The 27,014-nt window shown below is 46.5% G+C and overlaps 1 protein-coding gene across 3 annotated transcripts in view; it reads right to left on the bottom strand.

The window, feature by feature from the left end:
• The window catches only part of MAPK4 (mitogen-activated protein kinase 4), an 87,319-nt gene extending 60,848 nt beyond the window's left edge, over positions 1–26,471 (bottom strand). Inside the window, exon 1 of one of the 3 annotated variants that reach the window (XM_080973507.1) lies at positions 26,198–26,471. The gene's annotated coding sequence lies outside the window, so the exon portion shown is untranslated. The remainder of the gene's footprint in view (positions 1–26,197) is intronic. The other 2 variants (XM_080973505.1, XM_080973508.1) reach the window with 2 other exon arrangements.
• Positions 26,472–27,014: the final 543 nt, after the last annotated feature.

The following is a 27,014-nucleotide window of genomic DNA, read 5'->3' as shown; positions in this document are numbered from 1 at the left end:
GTAACCTGAAGCGTATGTAACCCGAGGTACCACTGTCAAGTATCCATGACCAAGGGCTATGCAACCTCTGCTTAAAAACCTCCAAGGAGAGAGAGTCCACAACCATCCGTCATGGGAACCCATTCATTCCACTGTCGAACAGCACTTACTGTCAGAAAGTTCTTGCCATTGCCTTCTATGGGCTCAGTTAGGACTTGTTTGTTTGTTTGTTTGCAGTTGCATGTTGCTGTAAGAAGGGAAACTGCTAGGGGTGGCGGATAAATGCTGTTAAAGAATAAATAATAAAATAAGGAGCACTCCACGCTGTTCGTGAGTTCAGGCCCCAGTTATGATCTTGTTGAATGCAACCCTACGCTATGATACATTGAAGAAAAGAAAACAATTTTCCCTTCCCACCCACTCCACCTGAAAACTAGCATCTCAGGAAGTAGGCATGCTAGCATCACTGTCCAGGCAAGCTAGCTAGCTTTGCCGAGGAAAATAGGCTTTTCTTCTTCTTCTTTTTAATGCTGGGGAATACTCAGTCATGCATCCCACATCCCCACCTGCATTCTGCATTGGCATATAGTCCAAGACTGCCTGCTTTTTCCCTGACCATATAAAGAAGTCGGGTGGCGCTGTGTGTTAAACCACATAGCCTAGAGCTTGCCAATCAGAAGGTTGGCGGTTTGAATCCCCATGACGGGCTGAGCTCCCATTGCTCGGTCCCAGCTCCTGCCAACCTAGCAGTTCAGAAGCATGTCAAAGTGCAAGTAGATCAATAGGTACCGCTCCAGCGGGAAGGTAAACGGCGTTTCCGTGCACTGCTCTGGTTTGCCAGTCATGCTGGCCACATGACCCAGAAGCTGTACGCCGGCTCCCTCGGCCAGTAAAGCGAGACCAGTGCTGCAACCCCAGAGTCGTCCGCGACTGGACCTCATGGTCAGGGGTCCTTTATCTTTACCTTTACCTTTTTAGGACCAATGCAGGCAATAAAGCGTGCACCAGGGAAGATAGCAGGAAAAGCAGCAATGGTCTGAGTTGCTTAAGTGCCCCTAATTGAGAAAGTAAGAGCCTCATGGATGCACCCTTAATTAACTTAAAAGGCTCCCTATCCATCAACAGGAGCCCTGCAAGAACTATTTGCTTTCAAGCAGCAAAAAAAAAAGAAGGGAAAAAAGGGAGTGATGCTCAGAGGCTATTTATGGCAGCCTTAGTTATCCTGGCCATAAAAATAGGCTTTGCTGTTACTGCATGGAAAGCAGAGTGGTCCAAGAAAGGGGCTTGGGAATTGGGGGGGGGGGGCCTCTGGGGCATCTGCAACAGCAAAATCAATCCAATCAATTACAGCTCAAAGCGACTGCACCTACAAATCACCACTTGCAAATCATCAGGAAGAGTAAGTGACTACTGACCTCTGCTCAAGGCAAAGCGTCAAGATTTGCCAAGAGGCAGGTTGTTTTTCAACACTCATTTAAGCTAGTCAATATGCCATGTCAATATGCAACAAACAAGAGTAGCGCAAACAGCCAAGCAGAACAGAAATAAGCAACAGCTGATTCTTTTGCTTTGGTGTTGGCGCAGGAAGCTGCCTTATACAGGGTCATACCCCCCTGGGTCCTTCTATGGCAGGCGTAGGGAGAGTGTGGCCCTCCAGAGGTTGTTGCACTCCAACTCCCATCAGTTCCAGCCAGCATAGTTTGACGTCAAGGATGATGGGAGCTGAAGTCCAGCAACATCTGGAGGGCCTAAAACTGCCAGATTCAACCAACCAGTCCCACTAGTGAAAAAAAGCCCTAAATGGCCTCGGCCCAGTATACCTGAAGGAGGGTCTTCACCCCCATCATTCTGCCCGGACACTGAGGTCCAGCGAGAAGCAAAACTACAGGGAACCAGGCAGAAGGCCTTCTTGGTAGTGGTACCTGCCCTGTGGAACGCCCTCCCATCAGACGTCAAAGAGATAAACAACTACCTAACATTTAGAAGGACAGATCGTGAAGCTGAGGCTCCAATACTTTGGCCACCTCATGAGAAGAGAAGACTCCCTGGAAAAGACTCTGATGTTGGGAAAGGTTGAGGGCACAAGGAGAAGGGGACGACAGAGGACGAGATGGTTGGATAGTGTTCTCGAAGCTACCAGCATAAGCTTGACCAAACTGTGGGGGCAGTGGAAGACAGGAGTGCCTGGCGTGCTCTGGTCCATGGGGTCACGAAGAGTCAGACACGACTAAACGACTACACAACAACAACAACAACAACAACAACAACAACATTTAGAAGACATCTGAAGGCAGCCCTGTTCAGGGAAGTGTGACATTTTAATGTATTTTTAATCTTTGTTGGAAGCCGCCCAGAGTGGCTGGGGAAACCCAGCCAGATGGGCGGGGTACAAATATTATATTATTATTATTATTATTATTATTATTATTATTATTATTATTATTACTATTATTATGATGATGATGCTGGACAGCCCTTCAGACAGAGGAGTCCGCCAGAGATAGGACTGTCTGCTCTAATGGCCAACCTGCTCAGAAGAGGAAAAGTACAGTTAGCCTGAACGCAGCAAGTTCATATTCAGATCGCCCATGCTGCTGAAAAAATGCCCGCTGCCCCCCCCATCTTATGTAAGAAGGTAACTGGCACCAGTAACCTGACCGAGCTTTCAACCTAAATTGCAATAGAGTCTCAGAAATACATTTTCCCTGAGCCAGCAGGCACTCTTTTGTCTTTCGTAATCTCGTAAACTTTTACATAACTGGAGCCGTTGCTCCAAAACAGCTCACCAATGGGAACTTTCAAAGTTCCTCTACAGAAACAGTTGAGTCTATATCGGGATATATTTCTGGAAGACGGTGTCTCGGAATGTGCCATTAACCCTACCCACTGAGAGGAGCAAAATGCAAGATTCCACCTCCCAACTTTTAAAAGCACTGAACCGCAGCTGGGAATATACTGAGATAAAACAGCAGGTGAAGAAAGCTTCTCAATCCTATCCTCCTGGGTTGTTTCCTCAAGCAATATAGCACCCAGACTGCTTTTTGCCCTTTGTGGGTGGTGAGAAATGGGTTTAAATCAAGGAAGGGAGGGGATCTGTGGCCTTCAGAATCATAGAAGAGTTGGAAGGGGCTGACAATCTGTTCTGCCTGGCCTTTGGTTTTGTTATGTACTGAGTTGACTAGGATCCAAAATGCAGCAGTCTGTTTGGTCCACAGGAGCCACCCAATCCAGCTCCAGGTGGAAGTGAATCCGCAACCTGATTGGCCTACAGGAGAATCCCGGAATTAGCCAATCACGCGGGGCCCATTGTGTAAATAATGTATATAAAGCAGACACTTTGGGGGAACTGGCATTCATCACTACTATGAGCTGAATAAAGAGCATGAAATCCACACTCAACTCTGAGTATATTTCAAGTTTGGACTCAGTCTGACCCTTATGTCTTCCCTCCCCTTACGGTTTTGATTTATGGGCTACTTTTAAAATGAGGCTGCTTTTTAAATTGCATTTTAACCTGTATTTTAAATTGGGTCCGTCCGTCCCCCCATTATGTTTGTATTGTAATTTTACTGGTGTTAGCTGCCCTGAGTCCGGCTCTGGCTGGGGAGGGCAGGGTATAAATAAAATTTATTATTATTGTTATTATTTAGTCCAACCCCCTGCATTGGAGTAATCACAACTAAAGAATCCTTCACAGGTGGACACCCAACCCTTGCTTTACAACCTCAAATGAAGACAAGTCCTTCCAATTTCCATCAGCCCCAGCCAGCTCCTATTTGTGGGGCTAAAGTTTAGCAGCGCTGACATGTGAAACAAGAGGCAAGGGTGCCTCTGAGAACATGCAGAATATATCCCCCTCCCTAAATAACAACAGACAGTCCTCACACTTGAGAGATTAGGAAAAAAAGGGGACACGGTTTCCAAGAAGGCACAAACATGGAACAACACACAGAGATGCATCTTTTGACGAAACCTTATCTTCCCAAGCAGACTCCTACATACAGTGTGCATTTCAATACATAATACTGCACAATCTCCTTATAGGAATTAAATTTTTAGAAGAAGAAAAGAGCTCTGCATCATAAATCAAAATCCTAAAATAGCACAGGACGGAACGCACTGTATATACCCAGTGACTTTTTCACCGTTCCCATGACACACTGGGGGGGGGGGGGGAATCAAAGGTTGTACCAAGGAACCAGCTTTAGCAGCAGCCCAGAGCAATCACCTACAGCAATAATGAGATTAGGAGCATTAACCTTTGCGGGGAGGCAGGGGGAATTAAAAAGGAACGTCGCTAAAATGGGTAACCCATCTGTACTGCATTTTTGGTGCTACATGGCAAGCTGAGCAGACAAGAGGACTCCAGCCAGCTGTCTGTACTTAAGGAAGAGTCTCTCTAAATAGTCCTACACGTGCGAGGTGGACAGATAAGAAGTGACCTCCAAGCAGCAGAACTGTCAAGTGTGGTCCCAGCGACAGGCCCTTGGCGTCAATCAGCTTGGTCAGTGTCACCTCTCACAAAGGTTTATTCAGTCCTATTTCTGCACTGGTGGGACGCGGGTGGTGCTGTGGGTTAAACCACAGGGCCTAGGACTTGCCGATCAGAAGGTCAGTGGTTCGAATCCCTGTGACGGGGTGAGCTCCTGTTGCTCGGTCCCTGCTCCTGCCAACCTAGCAGTTCGAAAGCACATCAAAGTGCAAGTAAATAGGTACCGCTCTGGCGGGAAGGTAAACGGCGCTTCCGTGCGCTGCTCTGGTTCGCCAGAAGCGGCTTAGTCATGCTGGCCACATGACCCAGAAGCTGTACGCCGGCTCCCTTGGCCAATAAAGCGAGATGAGTGCCACAGCCCCAGAGTCGGTCACGACTGGACCTAATGGTCAGGGGTCCCTTTACCTTTACCTATTTCTGCACTGGTATATTCCTAGCATTCCCAATCACAGCCTCCCTATTAATAAAACAGAGAAATCAAAGCATCTGAACTCTTCTTCTCAGCTGTCCCAGGCTCAGGTGGCCTCAGTGGCACAGAGTGCCTTCCATCCGCTTTGGCTGGTGGTCCAGCTACGCCCCTATCTGGACAGGGATAGCCTAACCTCTATCATCTATGCTCTGGTAACCTCTAGGCTAGATTACCGCAACACGTTATACATAGGGCCACATGAACCGTCTGAAGACGGTTCAGAAGCTTCAGCTGGTGCAGAATTCAGCAGCCAGGTTGCTCACTGGGTTAAAGACGGGTTGAGCATATTACACCGATCCTGAGCCAACTGCACTGGCTACCAATTTGTTTCCGGCCCCAGTTCAAAGTGCTGGTTTTGACCTATAAAGCCTTACCCGACTCAAGGACTGCAATACCTCAAGCCTTTCTCCATATGAACCTATCTGGACCCTGAGATCATCCTCTGAGGCCCTTATTTGTGTGCTTCCTCCTCGAGAGGTCCAGAAGGTGGCAACACAAGAACGGGCCTTTTCTGCAGTGGCCCCACAGTTGTAGAATGCTCTCCCCAGGGCAGTTTGGCTGGTGCCTTCATTATACACCCTTAGGCACTAGCTGTAGATGTTCCTCTTCAGCCAGGCCTTTGGCTGATTGACATGCAATGCCCTTTTAAATGTTGTGGAAGGGCAATTATTGGGTTGTTTCTGTTTTTGTTTTTATTATGTATTACAGATAGATAGATGGATAGATGATAGATAGATGGATAGATGATAGATAAATGGATAGATTAGATAGATAGATAGATAGATAGATAGATAGATAGATAGATACCGGTAGATATAGATGATAGATAGATAGGTGATGATTGATAGATGATAGATAGATAGATAGATAGATAGATAGATAGATAGATAGATGGATAGATGGATAGATGATAGATAGATGGATAGATGATAGATAAATGGATAGATTAGATAGATAGATAGATAGATAGATAGATAGATAGATAGATACCGGTAGATATAGATGATAGATAGATAGGTGATGATAGATAGATGATAGATAGATAGATAGATAGATGATAGATAGATAGATAGATATAGATAGATCAGAGAGAGAGAGAGAGAGAGAGAGAGAGACAGATGATATACAGTAGTTGTTTTGTGTTGTGTACCACCCTGAGATCTACAGGTATAGGATGGTATACAAATTTAATTAATTAAATGATTCTGCTAAAGATTGGTGTGTAAATATTGTTGTAGGTTTGTGGGAGGTCAGTTTAGGTGATACCCCAAGTTCATTAAAGGGTCCTGTACCCCCTTGTGAGGGTTAGAGCCTATCAGAAGTTTGCTGAACTGGTCAGACAAATTTCTTTGTAAGACAACGACTTTAGCTGTCCTCATCAGGTCCCGTCCCCCCCCCCCCCAAAATGAGCTAGGTTGCAAGAGCTAGCTTGTGATGGTGCCCTCAAGGATAATGGGGGGGGGGGTAATGTCTTTCCTCCACCACACCTCACCTAGTTGCTGGGTAGGAGAATAACAGCCAGAGTTGAGCTGAGCAGAATGCAGGCTAGAAGCTGGAGACACAGAGACATGCTTGCTCCATGCTGGACCCCAAACTAATGGAGAAGGAAGATCTTTGGGACTGTTGATGCTGTGGGGTGTTAATGCTGTGAGCCCCTCCATCCTGTACTCAGGTTGCGTATATGTGTAAATAAAACCATATATTCTAAGGATTTCTCAGTCTCCACTGACCTTCATTCCAAGGAAACTGAATTATGGAACCCACGGAGGCTCTGGCTGATTAGCTTAGAGATTGGGGTGGTATGTAACAGTCTGTTAAAGAAGCATAGTTGGGAAGTCACGCTCTCTCATCCTAGTCTACCTCACAAGGTCGATGTGAGGATATGAGGGGGAGACTCTGAACAGCGCCCTAAACGCATTAGCTTGTGGGCTTCCTAGAGACATCTAGTTGGTCATGGCGAAAACAAGCTATTGAAGTAGCAATGTTCTTCTTAGGTTTATACGTGGAAGGACAGGATTTTAAAAAAATGCAATATATATCTCTGCGATAAATGAAACAAATCCTGTGAAGCAGACTTGACTAATTTCCTTAAAATGTGCCACACCAGATGAAAAGCTAAGTCATTTGTGATATCACTGTCACTATGTGATGCATTTAGTTGAAAATAGCTTTTTCCCCATTCAAGAACGGAGGAAAGAATTCAGAGGTAGGGTGTTTTCTTTATTGTTTCTGCCTCTCAGCCTTTTTCGTTATGTTAATTTTCCAGGCACAATCTGAAGCATGCTAAATTTGAGGCATTTTGGAGATGAATGAAAGGACATTGCGCATATTACAGGAGGCATCTGCCACTGCCTCCTCTACTCTTCCTTCTATGAAGAGTAGAGGGTTAATGAGCTTTCAAGTGGGGCTTCAGCTCTCTCTTCACCACCCCCCTTCCTCATCAGAAACCTCGTCTTGTAGTTTCCCTAATGAATCCAAGAGATGGATAAAAGCATATGGGGAGGAAAGCCCTTTCCTGGAACACCTTCAATATACAAAGGAGCGTCCAGACAGCTGCAACATTTCAAGTGCAAAAGGGCAGGTAGGCAGGCACTCTCACTGCATTCAAAAGAAACGAAAGGTTCTTCTCCTGCCCCACGGTGAGATGGGGGGAATGTTGCTTCTGAAACTGTTTGTCATGGTTCAAAGACTAAAACTACGAACAGTCTGTGACTTTGCCAATGCACTTCCCATTCCAGTCTCCCAAAATATGTAATTGTTTTTAACATGTTCATTTTTAAAAAAAGAATCAATTTACCTTAAAAGACAATGGTGAGGAACCTCAGGCCTGAGAGCCAAATGTATGGTCTTTGGGAGTCTCTTCAGGTCAACCCCCTCCCTAATCACCACCCCTCCCCAAGCCAAACCTTTAACCGGTCCTGCCTTTTTATTTTACATTGGTACCTTGGGTTACATACACTTCAGGTTACAGACTCCGCTAACCCAGAAATAGTACCTCGGGTTAAGAACTTTGCTTCAGGATGAGAACAGAAATTGAGCAGCGGCAATGGGAGGCCCCATTAGCTAAAGCGGTACCTCAAGTTAAGAACAGTTTCAGTTTAAGAACGGACCTCCAGAACGTATTAAGTACTTAACCCGAGGTACCACTGTATTTTATTTCTTAAATTTATATCCTGCCTTTCATCACAGGGCAGTTTACAGTGTAAAAATGCATAATGAGAACGCAAAGAACCTATCATAACATACCCTTCAAGTGTCCTGATTTTCCTGGGACATCTCAGAATTACAGAAGCCATCCCGGCTTTCAATTTGATTCCAGAATGTCCCATTTCCCCCCCTCCAGCACTGCCACCAAGCTTGGGGAAGGAGGATGAGCCGGCGCTTGCAGACAGAGCTGTCCTTTGCAGTGATGCCGCACTCTCACCGGAGTCAGCTGGCACACACAAGAGTGCGGCCCCAAAGGACACATGCCCCAATTTTCATCAGCAGAACTTTTTCGCTGCAAATCGGGTCCTCCCTTAAAGAGGGCACGTGTTGCGGTGAGACCTGGCAACCAAACCCTGTGTTGTGGGTGGGTACGATTGGATAGCCACAACACCCGATTGATAGGTCCCTTGATGCAGGGTTTAATCAGGCCAGTGGGACGCAGGCTAAACGGATCAAGGTACTTATGTACGTGACCCAGAGCTTCCTCTTTCGGTGCGTGCATCGGAACACCCGCCCACCTCTCCTTCCTTTTAGGGCTGTGCGCTTGACCTTGCTATGCCGTCGTGTGTCGTCTGTCGTTGGGACAGGGGCATGGCAGGAATTTCCCCACTTGGTTGATTGGCTGGTGCCATTTGGGTTTCGCCTGCCGTGTAGCAAATCATCACAACTTGTAAGGTTGCAGATAGGCTTTGGTTCAGGTGATAGGGATGGGGGAATGCTCTCGCCATCCCTGTGTGAAGGGTATTCCGTTAAAGGAATCCAGGGACTCAGTGGTTTGGTCAACCCTGTGAGGGGGTTGTGCCCGTGCCGGAGTCCAGGGGGACATCTGGGTGGTGGACATAGCCTGTTCCCGGCTTTCTGCCTATCCGGGTGTTCACCCTAGGCTGACCTATGCTGGTGCCCTGGGTCAGCGCTACCTGCATGGCAGAGAGCTAGTGGAACCAGAGCCTATGCAACCACTCACGTGCTGTAATCAATAAAGTTGTGGCCTAAATTCTGCAAAAACCAAACCAAAATTGGAGTCTTGTCTGGATTTATTTAAGGGGGAGGTTTAAAGGTCTGAACACGCAAGTCTGTTTTCCTTAATTGGTGTTATGGAAAACTCAAGGGGATAGATACCAGTCTAGGAGCTGGCCAGATCTTTATGGTCTCTCCTTTAAGCAAGAACAGAACCCCAGCATGACTTCATCTGGATATAGTCCCAAGCCACCTAGTGATCAGAATGCATAATGCTATCCATACAATGCTATCTCCAGGGAGTGTTTGGTGGGCTTGAACAGATCTCTGCCCAATGTAGTTCTGGTCGGTAATTAAGAGTGGGCATTAAAGAGCAGAGAGTTCTGCCTGCTCCAAGTGAAAGCGATTGGAGGGATGCCAGTGGCCCAATGCAAGGCTTCCTATCACCTCCTCTTGTTGTTGAGTTGTTTAGTCGTGTCCGACTCTTCGTGACCCCATGGACCAGATCACGCCAGGCACTCCTGTCTTCCACTGCCCCCCGCAGTTTGGTGAAACTCATGCTGGTAGTTTCGAGAACACTATCCAACCATCTCATCCTCTGTCGTCCCCTTCTCCTTGTGCCCTCCATCTTTCCCAACATCAGGGTCTTTCCCAGGGAGTCTTCTCTTCTCTTGAGGTGGCCAAAGTATTGGAGCCTCAGCTTCAGGATCTGTCCTTCCAGTGAGAACTCAGGGCTGATCTCCTTGAGAATGGATAGGTTTGATCTTCTTGCAGTCCATGGGACTCTCAAGAGTCTCCTCCAGCACCATAATTCAAAAGCATTAATTCTTCGGCTATCAGCCTTCATTATGGTCCAGCTCTCACTTCCATACATCACCTCCTAGGAAACTATCACCACTCTAGTGAGACATAGATGCTTCCTAATTGATCAGTGGGTTCAGGATGAGAGGTGTGGAAGAGCAGGCAACAGTATACAAACAAGAGCTAGGCTTAGGAGCTAGGAAGACAGTGCCCATTAACCAATGTAAACAGCTTATGGAGGTTCACACAATGCCATATCTTACAGTTCCCAGTGGATACAGGTGCCACATACAGGTGCCACATAATACTTGCTCCACAGTTGTAAGAAAATGACCTTTTAGAGTGGTAGGACCTCCACTTTGGAACTCCCTGCTTATTGACACTAGGCAGGCATCTTTGCTCTATTTTTTTCAGTGCCTGCTTGAAACATTTTTGTTTAGGCAAGTCTATCCAGGCACATGGCTGTTGACGTGCTTTAATCTTCATTGCGGTTAATTTTAGGTATCTTTAAATGTTATTATCTGTTTTAATACTTCGGGGAAACTGCTTAGAGGTTTTACTACAACCAAGCAGCATAGGAATTTAGTTGAATGGATGAACAAACAAACAAACAAACAAACAAACGAATAAAACCCTCTATTTGAAGGGCTGTCCGGTCCATTAAAACTGGAGAACCATAAAAATGGAGAACAGGAAGGGCATCAAAGTTCTCCATCCACAGTTTGCAGCATCAGCAGAGTAGACAGGCAACACACATGTCACCTAGTCACAGGCTTTATAGAGTTATTATATTTAAATTACAGTCTTGCATAAGATAATTTATAGGTAAAGAAATAATTTGAATCTATACCCATAAATTACCATATATACCCCCCTTTGTACTATTGTTTGATGTTGCTTGCCCTCTTTTTTGACAATGTGCAACTGGCTACCCTAAAATAGATGAATTGGCCACTGATTGATTTGGGACCCAATTTAAACAGCCGGTGGTGACTTTCAAAGCCCTACTTGGTTGGGGACCAGGTTATGTGAAGTACTGCCTGCACCCGTGTAAATCCGCCTAAGCCTGAGAAAGACTGAGATCAGTCTTTCATAGAATCATAGAATCATAGAGTTGGAAGAGACCACAAGGGCCATCGAGTCCAACCCCCTGCCAAGCAGGAAACACCATCAGAGCACTCCTGACATATGGTTGTCAAGCCTCTGCTTAAAGACCTCCAAAGAAGGAGACTCCACCACACTCCTTGGCAGCAAATTCCACTGTCGAACAGCTCTTACTGTCAGGAAGTTCTTCCTAATGTTTAGGTGGAATCTTCTTTCTTGTAGTTTGGATCCATTGCTCCGTGTCCGCTTCTCTGGAGCAGCAGAAAACAACCTTTCTCCCGCCTCTATGTGACATCCTTTTATATATTTGAACATGGCTATCATATCACCCCTTAACCTCCTCTTCTCCAGGCTAAACATGCCCAGCTCTCTTAGCCGTTCCTCATAAGGCATCGTTTCCAGGTCTTTGACCATTTTGGTTGCCCTCCTCTGGACACGTTCCAGTTTGTCAATGCCCTTCTTGAACTGTGGTGCCCAGAACTGGACACAGTACTCCAGGTGAGGTCTGACCATTACCATTTCATAGCCCATTACTTTGCAAATCTAACAGCAAACCTGTTTGTTTCCCGCAATGATGCATCCTTATTTTATATTTTTTTTTGCTGGTAGAGCTGCAGGCAGTTTTGATGAGACACTGTCCATATATGTAAATAAGACAAGGGGGAAAAAATAGCATTTGGCCATAGGTGAATGGAAATAAGGAACGGAGAATGCAGTGATAACAATGGACAAAAGCTAACACGCCAACCATCGCGTATGGCACCGATGTCAATTTATTGCTCCCAGCCTTGGCCAGACGCATAAGAGCTCTTTTATTTTATGCTCTGGGAAGGAGGTGCACAGCTTGCTAGGCTGCTAAAGAAATATAATTGCCTGGGATTTTTCTTATAGCCCATTTTCTTCACTGCGAACAGAAAAGCGACCTGCTGTTTCATGAAGGTTGCAGTTCAAACTTGACATTTTACTTAGGAGCATATATTTTAGAAAACCAGTCACCATCATAATAATAATAACAACTATTATTATTATTATTATTATTATTATTATTATTATACCCCACCCATCTGGGCTGCTCCCAACAGAGGACTAAAAACAGAATAAAACTTCAAACATTAAAAACTTCCCTAAACAGGGCTGCCTTCAGATGACTTCTAAAAGTCAGATAGTTGTTTATTTCCTTGACATCTGATAGGAGAGCGTTCCACAGGGAGGGTGCCACTACCGAGAAGGCCCTCTGTCTGGTTCCCTGTAACCTCACTTCTCACAAGGGAACCACCAGAAGGCCCTCGGAGCTGGACCTCAGTGTCCGGGCTGAACAATGGGGGTAGAGATGCTCCTTCAGGTATACTATAGCTTTGACCATTTTATGGTTTGGGAACCTATGAGTAATGCACTCGGATGAACAGTTTGAGATCAATCATGCAGTATGTCCAAACGGCACGGACGAACACACAATGGGTTTTTTTAGGTAGCATGCGCCCTTCTGTTTTGCATGCTGGAGGATCCGGGTTCAACTCCTAGAAGGCAGACCCTCCACGTGTCCCTATTTTCCAGGGACATCCCTGATTTAGAGAAACTGTCCCAGTTTCTGATTCGATCCCGGAATGTCCCACTTTTCCTTAGGCTCACTGGCGGAGCTTCATGCTCTGGGGGGTGGAGAGCAGGTGGGGGTGGGGCCCCCAGTGCAGGGAGGGGCAGCCACAATGGCACTCTGGTGGGATCGCACTGCCGGGGGCGGTGCACCTCCCCCCCACTCTTCTTCCTCTGCCAGTGCTTAGGATGTCCCTGTTTTCATCGGAGCAATCTTGGAGGGTATGAGAAGGGCTGGGAAAGACCCTTGTGTGAAATCCTGGACAGCGGCTGTCCATCGGTGGAGACAGGACTGAGCTAGGAGGACCAATGATCTGACTGGGTCAACTGGGGTGGGCGAAAGCAACTGTTCATCTTTCACAACACTTAGATGGAGGCTACTCAAGAACTTAGTGGAGGCAGCAAAGTTGGCATGGCCATGTCTTCGTACAGTTGTAGTTTGCTCTAAATACGTTGGATGTTGATGATGGGACTGTCCACCTTTTGTGGATCAGTGAAGAGCAGAAGCTCTAACCCAGCTTTGAAACAGCTCATTTCAGAAGGGCTTCTGGATAGGTAATTGTGTATGCATTATGCATGGGGTGACGGGACGTATTTCTCATCTCCAGTCTGCCACGGAGCCTTGCTCTGTTCTGTCACCCTAAATTGCTCTCTGCGCAAACAGAAAATAAATGCACAAGCCTCTCAGATAAGTGTGTCAACAGCCTTTTCCGGGGAACATCAAAAAGCACCAGAAACCAGAGAAAAACATGGAGGAAGGGTAAAGGCTTCGCTTGCTAGGAAAGGGAAGAAGTGGCCATTGTCCAAAAGCAGAGCAAGTGCTTTGCATGCAGAAGGTCCCAAGTCCAACCTCAATGTCTTCAGGGTGGGCTGTCAGAAACCTTGGAGAGCCACTGCTATTATTATTATTTATTAATTAAATTTGTATACCACCCTTCATCCTCAAGGCAGTTTACAACAAAGCAATGTAAGATTTTTTTAAAAAAACACAAAATCCACAATAAAAAACAGGAACGCAAACAAACCAATAACCCATCCTCCCCTAGCCAATACAGCAGAGAGAGAAATAGTCACCATGAATAGCCAAGAATTTCTCTAATCTTCTTTTAAAGTACATCTCGCCCTCAGTTTTCCACCCGTGCAATGGACATAATAGGGAAAGGACACCGCAGAATGGGAGAGCATCTGCCTTGCATGCAGAAGATCCCTGGTTCAATTCCTGTCATCTCGAGATGCAACTTGGAAAGAGCTCCTGCCTAAAATAGTGTAGCTGCCATTCAGTGTAGACAATACTAAGGTAGGTGGACCAATGGTCTGATCTGCTACAAGGCAGCTTCCTGTGTCCCTAAGGCTCTTCTTGAAAGGCACGAGGCTTATGGAGCCAGTGTGGTGCAGTGGTCTGAGTGCCCGACTAGGACCTGGGAGATCAGGGTTCAAATCCCCACTCAGCCATGAAGCTCACTGGGTGACCTTTGGCCAGTCACTGCCTCTCAGGGTGACCTACTTCACAGGGTTGTTGTGGGGATTCCATGGCGCAGGGGAGAACCATGGACACCTCCTTGAGCTCCTTGGATAATGTTGTTGTTTAGTCGTGTCCGACTCTTCGTGACCCCCTGGACCAGAGCACGCCAGGCACTCCTGTCTTCCACTGCCTCCCGCAGTTTGGTCAAACTCATGCTGGTAGCTTCGAGAACACTAGCCAGCCATCTCGTCCTCTGTCGTCCCCTTCTCCTTGTGCCCTCCATCTTTCCCAACATCAGGGTCTTTTCCAGGGAGTCTTCTCTTCTCATGAGGTGGCCAAAGTATTGGAGCCTCAGCTTCAGGATCTGTCCTTCCAGTGAGCACTCAGGGCTGATTTCCTTAAGAATGGATAGGTTTGATCTTCTTGCAGTCCATGGGACTCTCAAGAGTCTCCTCCAGCACCATAATTCACCCTCGGATAATAGGGTGGGATATAAATACAGTAAATAAATATAAACAAACAAACAAACAAACAAACAAGGCATAGTGTTTGGCTCTTCCTTTGCAGCCCGACACTCATTTTAAAATATATGTCACCAACTAGCACAGCTTTCCATATTCTAAAAGCCTGTTTTAATTTATCTCTATCCAAAATAGGCAAGTAATTGAGTTTGGGTATGGCCCATAACACGCTTAGTAGTCCTGTTATCAGGATACCTTTCTTTCCCCTTTTTTTCCTTTTGCATTCTGCGGTATCTTTGATCCTCACCTTCATTCAATCATTTCGCCCTCATTAATTCATTGTCTTTTTTGATGCCACGAATTAACACTTGCTTTTCGGGGGGCAAAGGGAAAAAGGAATCTTCAGAAATGCCAGTTAGCGTTCCAGCTGCCTGAGAAATTCGCTTAATGAGTAGAGAAAATCGCAGTGGGTGGCACGCAAAAGGAGATGAAACAAAACCAAGAGTACAAGAATCCCGTACTTAGCAGAGCAAAAGGGACAGCAGGGGGGCGGGGTGGGGTGGCGAGAAAGGTTTCCAATAATAATTAACTCAAATGTGCTAAAAATTACTTTCCCTACTGGAGCAGTATCCAAAACTATCTACCATTTTTCTCCTTCCTCATTTTCAATCTGCTTTGCATACTTGGTTTTGCAAAGAATCATAGAATCATAGAATCATAGAGTTGGAAGAGACCACAAGGGCCATCGAGTCCAACCCCCTGCCAAGCAGGAAACACCATCAGAGCACTCCTGACATATGGTTGTCAAGCCTCTGCTTAAAGACCTCCAAAGAAGGAGACTCCACCACACTCCTTGGCAGCAAATTCCACTGTCGAACAGCTCTTACTGTCAGGAAGTTCTCCCTAATGTTTAGGTGGAATGCTCGCCATGGGTTCATCAGGCATGCAGACAAAGGGGATTTTTTTTTTTAATGCCATTTATAATTGCAATTACATTTCTTAAGATATTCCACAGAAACCCCTGCTCCAAATACCCTCTTTAGTAGAGGTGCATGGGAAGTGTTCTTTTTCCTGCCAAGACGCCTCAGGGTTTTATAGGGTGTTAGGGGAAGGGTAGTACCTCTGATAAGGGGGCACATTGTGCTCCTTCTGGGGTAGGTTGTCCACCTTTGGTCTCCATACCTACACTCAGCTCTCACCTGTGGCTCCTAGAAGCTGTCAGGATGTCACAGTGGCCACACCTTGGGAACAGCTTCTAATGGCCAGTTAAACCAGGTGAGGGGAGCCGATGGGTCTCAAACCCTCAATAAGTTAGGGACTTACCCTACACCTAAACACAGGCTCTGGCAGATTGAGTGAACAAGACCAATAGTGGGTCCTGTCAGGAGCTCGGCCTACACTCGAGTAGGACCCTGGTAGAGACACATGCCCGACTGGCATGTTCTCTCCCTCCTGGTCAATCGTTTGGGAACTTCAAAAGCTTTCTTCAGCCCGAACATCACAGCGACTGATGCCAACCGACACCGGCGCACTCAGGGATCTGCAGAGTTTGCGCAATTGCGTAACTGACCTCAGCAACTCAGCATTTTGGCTAATCTACTTTATTTACATATAAACACACATGGAGCACTGCAACATGGCTCTCTCTCTCTCTAGCATCAGACAGCAAAGAGAAAAAGAACAAAGGACAATAGTCCCACTTCACGGAACACAGTAACACAAACATCCTGTTTCCGTCACTTCCCACTCTGTGGAGTCAAAACATACACCGTCATGTGAAAGACAACAATCCCATGACTGCAATCATGGAGCAGGAATTCTAACAGGTCCAACAGTCAAGAAGGCAGTTTCGGCATGTGCTGTAGAGGGAAGTGAGAGGCAGATGGGGCGCGTCCACTGGGGTCGCCTATCAGTAATAACTGTTGCTTCTTCTGTGTAGTCATTAGATAGCATAAATCTTTGGGTACGTGGCGTACAGTATAGTGGGCAGCACAAAGGACCAAGCTGTTTCTATGGTTTCTCACAACTTTTCTCCACAAGGGTGCTGGTGAGGACCTTTGCAGTTTCTCATAGTGTTATGTATTCAGTGGTCGGTGTTTGCCTGAGCTTGAGTCTGGACCATGGGTAGGCAAACTAAGGCCCGGGGACTGGATCCGGCCCAATCACCTTCTCAATCTGGCCCACAGGCGGTCCAGGAATCAGCGTGTTTTTACATGAGTAGAATGTGTTCTTTAATTTTAAATGCATCTCTGGGTTATTTGTGGGTCATAGAAATTCGTTCTCCCCCCCCCAAAAAAAAATATATATATAGTCCAACCCCCCACAAGGTCTGAGGGACAGTGGACCAGCCCCCTGCTGAAAAAGTTTGCTGACCCTTGGTCTGGACTAAGGATTCTGAGCCTGTGTTCTGATTTGATACATAATATCCAATCACAGAACATTTCAGGATTTGGGCCTCTGCCATTGGCCCTTAAACTCTGAGTCATGATTCGCAGCTTGGAAGTTTAGACAGCCAATCAAGTTGGGAGTGGGAGTGGCCCAGGCCTTCAAAAATATATATAAGCAGTTGCTTTGCCCCTGTTGTCCAGTTCTATTTGTTCCGTAAAGGTTCTTGCTGTTATAACTGTGTCTTGCCTCATGGAAACCCACCTACACTTCACATAGAATCATAGATTTGGAAAGTTGGAAGGGACCACAAGGGTCATCTAGTTCAACCCGCTACAATGCAGGAATCTTTTGCCCAGTGTGGGGCTCAAACCCATGACTGTGCATTTTCTTATGTTCTTATCCAAAACAGCATCCCACCCTACTCTCTCCCTCTCTCAGTGTGCACACACAGAGACTGAGATTGAGATTAGATAGGCTTTGTATTTACTGCATTTCCCTGCTGGGAAAGAGAAAGAGATAAAATCCACCATGAAAACAGCTAGAATTGTGGTTTTGGTTTCTGCTGCGCATATCAACATGGAAAATAAATTTGGGGAATGGAATTTCTTCTGTCCTCTCAGCGGGCATATGTGACTGATCAAGTTTTGGAAGATAAGGTACTAGCGTGGTGAGAACCGATTCAAGTTGAAAATTAGCCGTATTCATTTCATACGTTGACTGTGTCGTTCATCTGTATGAAGTGTACTTGGACAGCCACCTATAAGAAGATCCTTGCTACATCAGACCCAAAGGCCCATCTGGTCCAACATCCTGGTCTCACAAAGCCAGCTCTCTCCCCACTTGTGTTCCCCAGCAGCTGATAGTCAGAGGGGCATGCAGTCCCTGACACTGGAGGTCCTACCCAGCTGTCAAAGCTAGAAATCATCAATAGCCTTATCTTCCACAGTGTGGTATAGTGTAGCCCTGGCTGACTCACTGGATTCAGTGCAACCTTTTTAATATTATTATTTTATTTTTTATTTTTGCAGATTTAACAACGGGAAGGAGGGGAAGAAGAAGAAGAAAATAAAAATAGTGTATGAATAATAATATTATCAGTACATGCATCATACATATATAGCCAGGGAGTGAGGTCTTCAGACCATTACATAACAGATGGTGGGCAAAGTCTCTTAGCAACAAGAAAGGCTTGCAAAGTCCACTTTTGGTGTCCTCCCGTTAACTCCCCCATACTATAGGAACATAATTTAAAAGCACAGTACATGAACACCTGCAATTATCAAGGATTGCGCCGATACAAAATTGATGTGGATAGCAACTTCAGGCAGTGCATGGCACTCACTCCCACGGGAAGAAGTGATGGTCACAAACTTGAATGGCTTTTTTTTTTTAAGGATTAGACAACTCCATGGGGCATAAGACTATGGATTGCTATTAGTCATGATGGCTATGCTCTTGCCTGCATGGGTAAGTAGGCAAACAAACCCCTGTGTTGCAAAGAGAACGTCAGCAATGTCTAGGCAGCACGATAACCATATACATACGTAATAGACAATCTTTATAGAATTCCTTCAAACCATAACAAGTACAAAATGAAATCTTTAGTCTCAAAGTCTCTGAAAATCTTTAAATGAAGATGGGGTATGTACTCTTTTTCATTACTGTTTGTATTATAGTTTAAAATTTTTGTAAAGTGATATGTCATGCAGGTCATCGTCTGTAAAAAAAAATATTTTCAGTTTATGAAGCAATTCTATATCCTCCCACCACGCTGACGAAGAATTCTACGAAACAGTAGCCAATATCCAGAATCACTGTTCAGTGTTGGACATCATATTTGCTGAATACACTAAGCTTCACAGCTTGTCTTTCATCGTACAAAGTTTGGTACCTCACTTCATTCATAAATATGTTCCTATACATTTTAGGTAGTTCTGTCCCTGTAATTTTCTTCTTCTTCCTTCAAGCCTTCTCAACATTTAACACCTATCTGTATTGGGCAGGACTTTCCTACATGAATGTCATGGAGTCCAATATCCTCAAAACTAATTCTAGCTTTCTCCCCATCCTCCTCCCCCTTGAGTTCTGCAAGGACAGCACTGACAGAGAGGAGGAGGAAGAGAAAGCTGATATCTATTGCCACCTCCCTCCCAGACTGGCTGGAAGTAAGGAGGTAAGTGGGAGCTAGCTGTGGGCATGCTAAATTTGGCATTGCCGTGCCCCATCAGATGATTTCTCCCTTCCCTGGAACATCAAAACTACCTCTTCTAAATACCTCCTGCTGCCATGGCTGCCCTATTGCTTGCGAATCACTGGTGGAGATTAACTTCCATCAATTTTGCTTTCTCTCCCCCCCCCCACCCTCAGTATAGCAAGACATTTCACCTTCCAAAATGTCTGTAAAACAAGGTTTGCAGCACTGACAGCTGTCACATGAGCCTTGTTGCGATCCATGTTTGTACAGGGCTCTGAACCCATGGCGTGCGGCCATGGAGTCCAGGAGGACTCCTTCACGGGAGCGGTGATGTAATCGACTTTCTTGCAAACTGGGCTGCGCTTTCTAAGAGACACTGATGAAGATTTATTTAAGAGGATTTGGTCACTAGCTTTGCATATCCAGAAAAAGGCCAAACAAGTGAAAGCCGAAGCCAGATAACTCAGCTTAATATTAGCACACTTTAAAAACAAAACAAAAAAAACCATAGTTAGGCACTTAGACTAGAACGCCAGTTAACTTCAATTTCATCTGCTATTTTGTTTGCTATTCACACACATGGAACAGGGATCGTTTTAGGTATTTGAAGACTTAGAAAGCTTCTAAACAGCAACACAGAAGAGCAATTTTGTGTGGTGTGGTTGTGGGGACAATAGTACTAAGAGCTATACTAGTGCTAAGACCTTTCCTGTGGGAATTGGACATAACCTAGTCTCAAATGCTGGCATATTAACAAAATTAATTGTCCTCTCGTCTTTGTTCTTTTCAAAAAGTGGACCTTTTTTAATTAAAAAAACCTATCCTAAAAGCAATTCTTAAAATATTTTTCAATGCAACGCAAGTAAAACTCCCATAGGGTAGCAAAGCATGGAAAGAAATATTATTTGCATGTTTCACAAGCAAAGGGTTACGTATGGAGTGGAGAAGGACAGCAGCTCAGTGACAGAGCCGCTGCTTTGTAAGCAAATGATCCTGGGTTCAATCTCCCTCCTCTCTCCAGGTAAGGCTGGGAATGTCCCTGCCTGAAACTCTGGACAGCAGCTGCCAGTCTGTGGAGACAATGCCAAGCTAGCCAGACCAGTATTCTGCCTGTGTACAAGGCAGTTTCCTATGTTTCTTACACCTGCCTAAAGGTGACACAATTAAGAGCACGAAGTCCAGGCACAAAACTACCTCCCTGCGCTACTGAAGTCTGACATTACTCCAGCACTTAATGTTTTTCACTGTCACTTCCGCACTGCGATCTGTCAACAAGGACTAAGAAGCAGTAAGCAGCAGAAATCTGCACCTGGGCCCAAATTTCAGAGGCTGTTTTGAACTCAGCTTCACGTTCTCCGGTTACAAGTGTCTAGCAATTATTTATTGCCTTTGCATCTCACATTTCCCCCGCCCCCAAGGAGTTCAAGGTAACATATATGTTTCTCCTCAACACCCCCAAATTTAAACCTCACAACAACCCTGTGAAGTAGGTCAGGCAGAGACTGGTCCAAGGCTACCCAATAGTCAAGAGGGGATTTGAATTGGTCTTCCCAATTCTGGTGTGACAAGCTATCCACTACTCCACACTAGATCTTATAGTCCAAAATCGCAGTCTTTAAGGGGGGGCAATGTCTCAAGTTTCTTCTTTGCTTCTTGCCATGGCAGACTACCACAGTTGCTATTGAGGAATTTATCATAAATTTGTGTGTCACAAATGGGATGCATCTGCTGCAAGTAAACTCCTTTTAAGTCTGGGGTGCATATACAGTGGTGCCCCGCAAGACGAATGCCTCGCAAGACGAAAAACTCGCTAGACGAAAGGGTTTTTCGTTTTTTGAGCTGCTTCGCAAGACGATTTTCCCTATGGGCTTGCTTCGCAAGACAGAAACGTCTTGCAAGTTTGTTTCCTTTTTCTTAACACCGTTAATACAGTTGCGACTTGACTTCGAGGAGCAACTCATAGAACGCGGTGCGGTAGCCTTTTTTGAGGTTTTTAAAGACTTTGGTGATTTTTGAAGCTTTTCCAAAACTTTCCCGACACCGTGCTTCGCAAGACGAAAACAATCGCAAGACGACAAAACTCGCGGAACGAATTAATTTCGTCTTGCGAGGCACCACTGTAAATACCTTGCTACTTGATCAGTTTAAGTGGCAAATTTGTATGCGGCAGCTTGTCAATGAGCACCAATATAAATAGAGTTTGTGCATCGAAAGCCATGCAACAGCACCCAGATCCCATGTTCCTGGGTGCATGCAAAGAGTGCTGGTTTGGTGAGTGTGGTATCATGTTCTCAGTCTGCCCATGCAGTTCTGGACTGTCACTATGTTCAGGTGGGATCCAGTCCCCTGGCAGCAAATTCAGGTTTGGGAACTCAAAGATCATTGGGAGGCCTTGCGCGACAACCCCTCTTCCTCAAAAGCTTACAGTAAGGAAAGCCATGGGGAAATGGTTTGAAACCATGTTGACTAACCTCCCTGGAAACAAATCAGAATGAATGCTCCTTAAACAGCCAACATCGTCAAATCTCCCCACAAATCAAACAGAACGAATGCTCAATAAACAGGTTGCTCCCTTGGAAACCTGCCGTTTATGAATCTGTTTATTACAAGCGTTTATAATCCACCTTTGGCCCAAAGGTCCTAGGAAGGTAAATGCATAGGTATTGAAAACCAACAACTGACAATAATAATAAGCTAGACTAAACACAACATTCATCAAATTGCAGTGGAAACACACTAAAAAAACATAGGTGGCAGCAGCTAAATGAGGCAGTCTCAGACTCTCCATCTCCTGGTACTCCTCAAACGCTTGGATAAAGAGTTGCGTTTTTCACCCACTGGTGAAATGAAAGCAGCAATGTTGGAGCATGATATACTTCTGACAAAAGGTCATTCCACAGGTGTGGAGCAACCACAGAGAACACACTCCCACAGCCCCCTCCAGCACAGACCTCACTAGGTGCGGTGACTACCAAAAGGGCTTCTTTTGTAGATCTGAAAGCATGAGCGCAGCAAAGGATGCATTCAGCCAATGGGCGAGCTGCTACGTACACTTACAGCATAACAGAATTCATTCATACAAATGTAAATCAGTTATTTGCAACAGAAGCATTTGTACGCTGTAGGCATCAGGTCTGGCTTTATAGGAACGCTGGCTTTTAAAGCGCAGGAGAGCCAGCAAAGGAAAAACAATGTGCAAGCAAAGCAGACTTATAGCATAGGGAGGAGAGAGAGAGAGAGAGAGAGAGAGAGAGAGAGAGAGAGAGAGACTGGATTAGACATCATATATATATAGAGGCAGGGGCGTGAGTGTTCTGAGAGCCGCCAATGCAACAGCAATGTTGAAACTAGTTGATGGCTTGTGTTGTCTGATTTAAAAAATGAAAGAGAATCCCCATGAGGTCTGCTTATATATATATTTCATTTATAAAGCAAAGGTCCCATACTCAGGAGTCAATGCATAAACAATCTGGCCTCTGAACATAAGAAGTGCTTGCCAGAGCACAGTGAGGTCAACCTAGTCCAGTATTCCTTGCAAGCCTGTGGTGCCCATTTGCCTGTTGCAGCAAGAACAACGGAGTCCTTCGTGGCATCTGAAAGATTTGTGGTGGCAGAAGCTTTCATGGATTAGGGCCCACTCTGTCAGGTGGCTACCCTGTCTCTGCTTGCAAAGGTACTCTTGTGGCCCTAGTCCAGGGCAACATGGAGTGACATGGGAGCTGCAGTTCAACAGAGCGCCCATGTTGGCTACCTCTAGCCAAACACAACGGCAGGTGGTGCAGTTGGGCAATGGCACTCACCTGACCTCAAGGCAGGCCGTTTGCTCCTGCTTACCATGCAGAGAGTGGGACGGACAAGGCAGAGGGCTGGTTGGTGCTGTGGAATTGCCAGGGGTTCTGCCAGTGAGTTTGCACAGCGCTGACCTCCTTGCAACCTCGCCTCTTCCACTCTCCCTCCCGGTAAGCAGCAGTGACTCGACTTCTTTAAAACTGCTGTCTGGTGCATCTGCAGCCAACTTCATAAGCAATTTGATTCCTGTTTAAAGTCTGTACAATACCTGTCAGGTCCCACGTGAAATACAGGTGTACATTTATTTAACTTTTTTAATGGGTAACCTCGCTGAACACATTTGCTTAGGCACTGGGGTGTGAGAACTGATCTGCAAGAAGCAAACTGAGATAAGGGCATGGGGGACTGCTCCTGATCTTGTTCCCTAGCAACTTGCTCTCAGAGGTAGACTGCCCCTGAATTTACGGCTCAAGTGGGGGATCTTTTCACACCGAGGGACCCTCTCCCTTCTTGGCAACCTTCTGATGGGGAGCAGGGGCAGAGGCGAAAGTGAGTGCAGCAGCAAATGTAAATGTTATCTTCATACAGTAGGCTGATTCCTGAACAGAACTCTCTATCCTCCATCCAGGCGAACAAAAAGCATTGCCCGAGTTCAAGGGCACATTCCAGCCAGGTAAAACCACTCAAGAAGCACATGAAGAAAGGACTGGGGAATTTTACAGACTGGGGAGAGTCCCAGATCGGGCAAGACTGCTGTCAAGCAACCTAGAACTGCCTCCATAGTGCAGATGAATTGCTGGGGTAGACAGCTCATTCCCCCAGACCTCTGGAAAAATGCTCAGCGCAGAGCTTAGTGTTGAACCAGCAAAGTCCCAGTTCACCCCTACATTGTTCTAAGATTGCAACCCTACACCCACTTCCCCATTGAACTTGGTGGGAATTAACTTCTGAATAGACATGGTTTAGCGTGGCGCTGTGGGTTAAACCACAGAGCCTAGGACTTGCCGATCAGAAGGTCAGCAGTTCGAATCCCTGTGATGGGGTGAGCTCCCGTTGCTCGGTCCCTGCTCCTGCCAACCTAGCAGTTTGAAAGCATGTCAAAGTGCAAGTAGATAAATAGGTACCGCTCCGGCAGGAAGGTAAACGACGTTTCCGTGCGCTGCTCTGGTTCGCCAGAAGCGGCTTAGTCATGCTGGCCACATGACTGTACGCCGGCTCCCTCGGCCAATAAAGCGAGATGAGCGCCGCAACCCCAGAGTCGGCCACGATTGGTCCTAATGATCAGGGGTCCCTTTACCTTTACCTAGGACTGCACTGTTAACTCCCAAGCCATTAGCAGTCTTTCTCGAATCAGGTCGTTATCGTGTATCCCAGTCCCTGCAATACACTATTGTTGTGTCCAAGAAAACATACAGCTAGTCACCAAGGCAAGAGCCTTGGAAGTGGAGACCCATAGTGGAGACCCAACAGTCAAGAGGAGGGTGGTTTCTGCATGTGCTGTAGAGGGAAGTGAGGGGCAGATGGGGCTCATCCACCTGAGAAGGCAGTCCATTTAGAAGGAAAACTCTGGTCCTAAACCTGTGCTGCCTTGCCAGACATCTTCAGGAGAAGAAATGGCAAAGGAGTAAACCCTACAACAAATCCTAAGTGGAGTCCCTAAAGCAGTTGGATGGCACCTTGTACACAACTCCTGCAAGCCAAGCTGGTGCCAAATATATCGCTCTGCTTTCCTTTGGACCACATCAGCGAGGCCAGGGGGTGGGGTCTTGTCGTCTGGGCAGCCCAGGACCTCCACACACTCTGCCCAGGCTTGCACCCCAGGGAGGTCACTTTTTGGTGCTGCTAACATAGCGGTTTGACTTCACCCCTCGAGGCACACTCCATTGCTCTCGAGACAGACAGGTGCCAACATCCATCACCAGCCTTCATGGCATAGTAAAGGCTAAAGAATTAGGAAAGGAGGATGCAAGACCACGTGAAAAGGATTCCTTAGGGCTCCTAGTATTAAACATTGAAACAGACCATTGATCCATCTCACTCAGTATTGTCTACACTGACTGGCAGCTGTTCTCCAGAGTTCCAGACAGGGGACATTCCCAGCTCTACTTGGAGCTACTGAGCTATAGTCTTTCTCACTTCAGTTGTGAAAGGCACAAATAATATTTTAATCTTATTCAGACTGGACTTTGTGATGTGATTTTTAAAAGCCAATCAATATTTATTGATGGCTGGCAGCGGCTATCCAGGAACTGTGACATGCGTCTATCTACGTACCTGGAGAAACCAAGGACCTGAACCTGGGACTTTCTGCACGCAAATCAGATGTTTTACCACTGAGCTACAGCCCTTTCGCCTGGGTGCGCCGCCTCGCCTCTTTTCCCACCTGCTCACCCAGCGCTAAGCGGGCATCAGAATCCGAAGTGGAAAGGTGGCCCCGGGGAAAACCCTCTTCCGGCGCCTACCCACTTGGCGCAAGGAGGACAATAGTGCAAATCTCCTGGTTCAGTGCAATACAGAGCAAGAGGGGAAGGGGCGAAAGAAAGAAAGAAAGAAAGAAAGAAAGAAAGAAAGAAAGAAAGAAAGACATTGCCTTTCACAAACGCAACAATACATTCTCTCCCAGGTCCACGGTTAAGCAATCCCCAAAGCTGCAATTCTGCGGGCTTTTGAGTTGGGGAGTTAAGTCCCATTGAATTAGGAGGGGCTAATTAAAATCAAGACCCTCTGAATTAAGAGGGGCTTCCTCCCAACCAAAACGCGCAAAAAGGATCGGGACTGCCTAGCTCGGATGCTGGCAGTGGAGAGAAAGAGGGAGCGAGAGCGAGGAAAAGATGCCTCCCCAGCCAAACTCGTCTCGTCATTCATTCTTTGCTGCTCGCCTCCCCTCGCTCGCTCCCTCCCATCACCCTGTCCTGAAAGAACCCCAGGCAGCCAAGGCAGCCGCCGATGCCTCCCAGCTCCCATCCACCCCCCTGGAACAATCCGGCTAGGACTAAAAGGCGGAGGACCAGCTCCCCACCCCCCTCTCTCTAGGACAATGAGAAGGAGAGCGTTCTTTATAGGACCGATAAAAAGAGGCGCAGAGGCGAGCAAAACCCCTCCGGATCTCTTCCCTTCCTTCGCCCCCTCCTTTTCCTCTATATGCCCCTCCAGGATCTTCTTGGCTATGGATTTCATTTCATTGATTATTATTATGATCCTTTTCTTCCTGAGCGCAGATCAGGCAGCCGCGCGCGCACATATACACAGGCTCCTCGGAACTAATTGAGAACCAGCATCCCTGTGGAAGGAAGAATGGAGCTACTCACCTATGGGGGGGGGGAGCCCAGCCAGCTGAATGAGCCCAGGCAGGAAGGAAGGTCCTGATCTCTTATCTCCCTTCTCGCAGGGAAGCCTCACCTAAGGTGCATTTCATATTTAAAAGCACCGGCCATAAAGAGGCAGAAGCGCGCGCGCACACACACACACACACACACACACACACACACAGAGAGAGAGAGAGAGAGCTCGGCTTTCTTTTCTGCCTCTCCTTCCCTCCCTCCCTCCTTCCACTCACTCTCTCTGTGTACTGATAAGCTCCCCTCTGTCACTTACCAGCCACTGCCTCTATAGTCATGCAAAAAGAACGCCTCCCGGCGCCCTGCCCACCTGCATGACGTCATGGAAGGGCTGTCAGTCACCGGGCAGCCACCTGCTGTTAGCTCAGGCTGGTTGAAACCGCAGCTGCGCCCCCACCCCGTCCCCGGTTGGAGGCAGGGAAGTGGGAGGGAGGAGGGAGGAGGGAGGGAAGACAGCAGCTGGTTCAAGGGTGCAAGAACAGTGAGAGGCTCTTATGTGCAAAGGGGGGCAGAAGAAATGAGAAGTCTGCCAGCTGTGTAGTTCCCTGCTCAGATGGAAATTTGGGCACATCAGCAGCAAAATTTGGAGATGGTATCTACTTCCTTCTCTCTCTCTCTCTCTCTCTCTCTCTCTCTGTGTGTGTGTGTGTGTGTGTGATGGGGGGCGAAGAGAAGAGCAAAAGTATGAGAAGCTTAAGGCTGAAAGCTGAGCAGGTTGGAACAGAAGGAGAACCCTGCTGGACAAGTGGCCCAACTAGTCCAGAATCCTGTTCCCAATATATT

The sequence above is a fragment of the Podarcis pityusensis genome, assembly GCF_964106645.2.
Source record: "Podarcis pityusensis genome assembly, chromosome: 11".
Taxonomy (NCBI): Eukaryota; Metazoa; Chordata; class Lepidosauria; order Squamata; family Lacertidae; genus Podarcis; species Podarcis pityusensis.
Note: the sequence above shows the minus strand (reverse complement) of the source record. Positions and strands in the feature narration are given on the sequence as shown.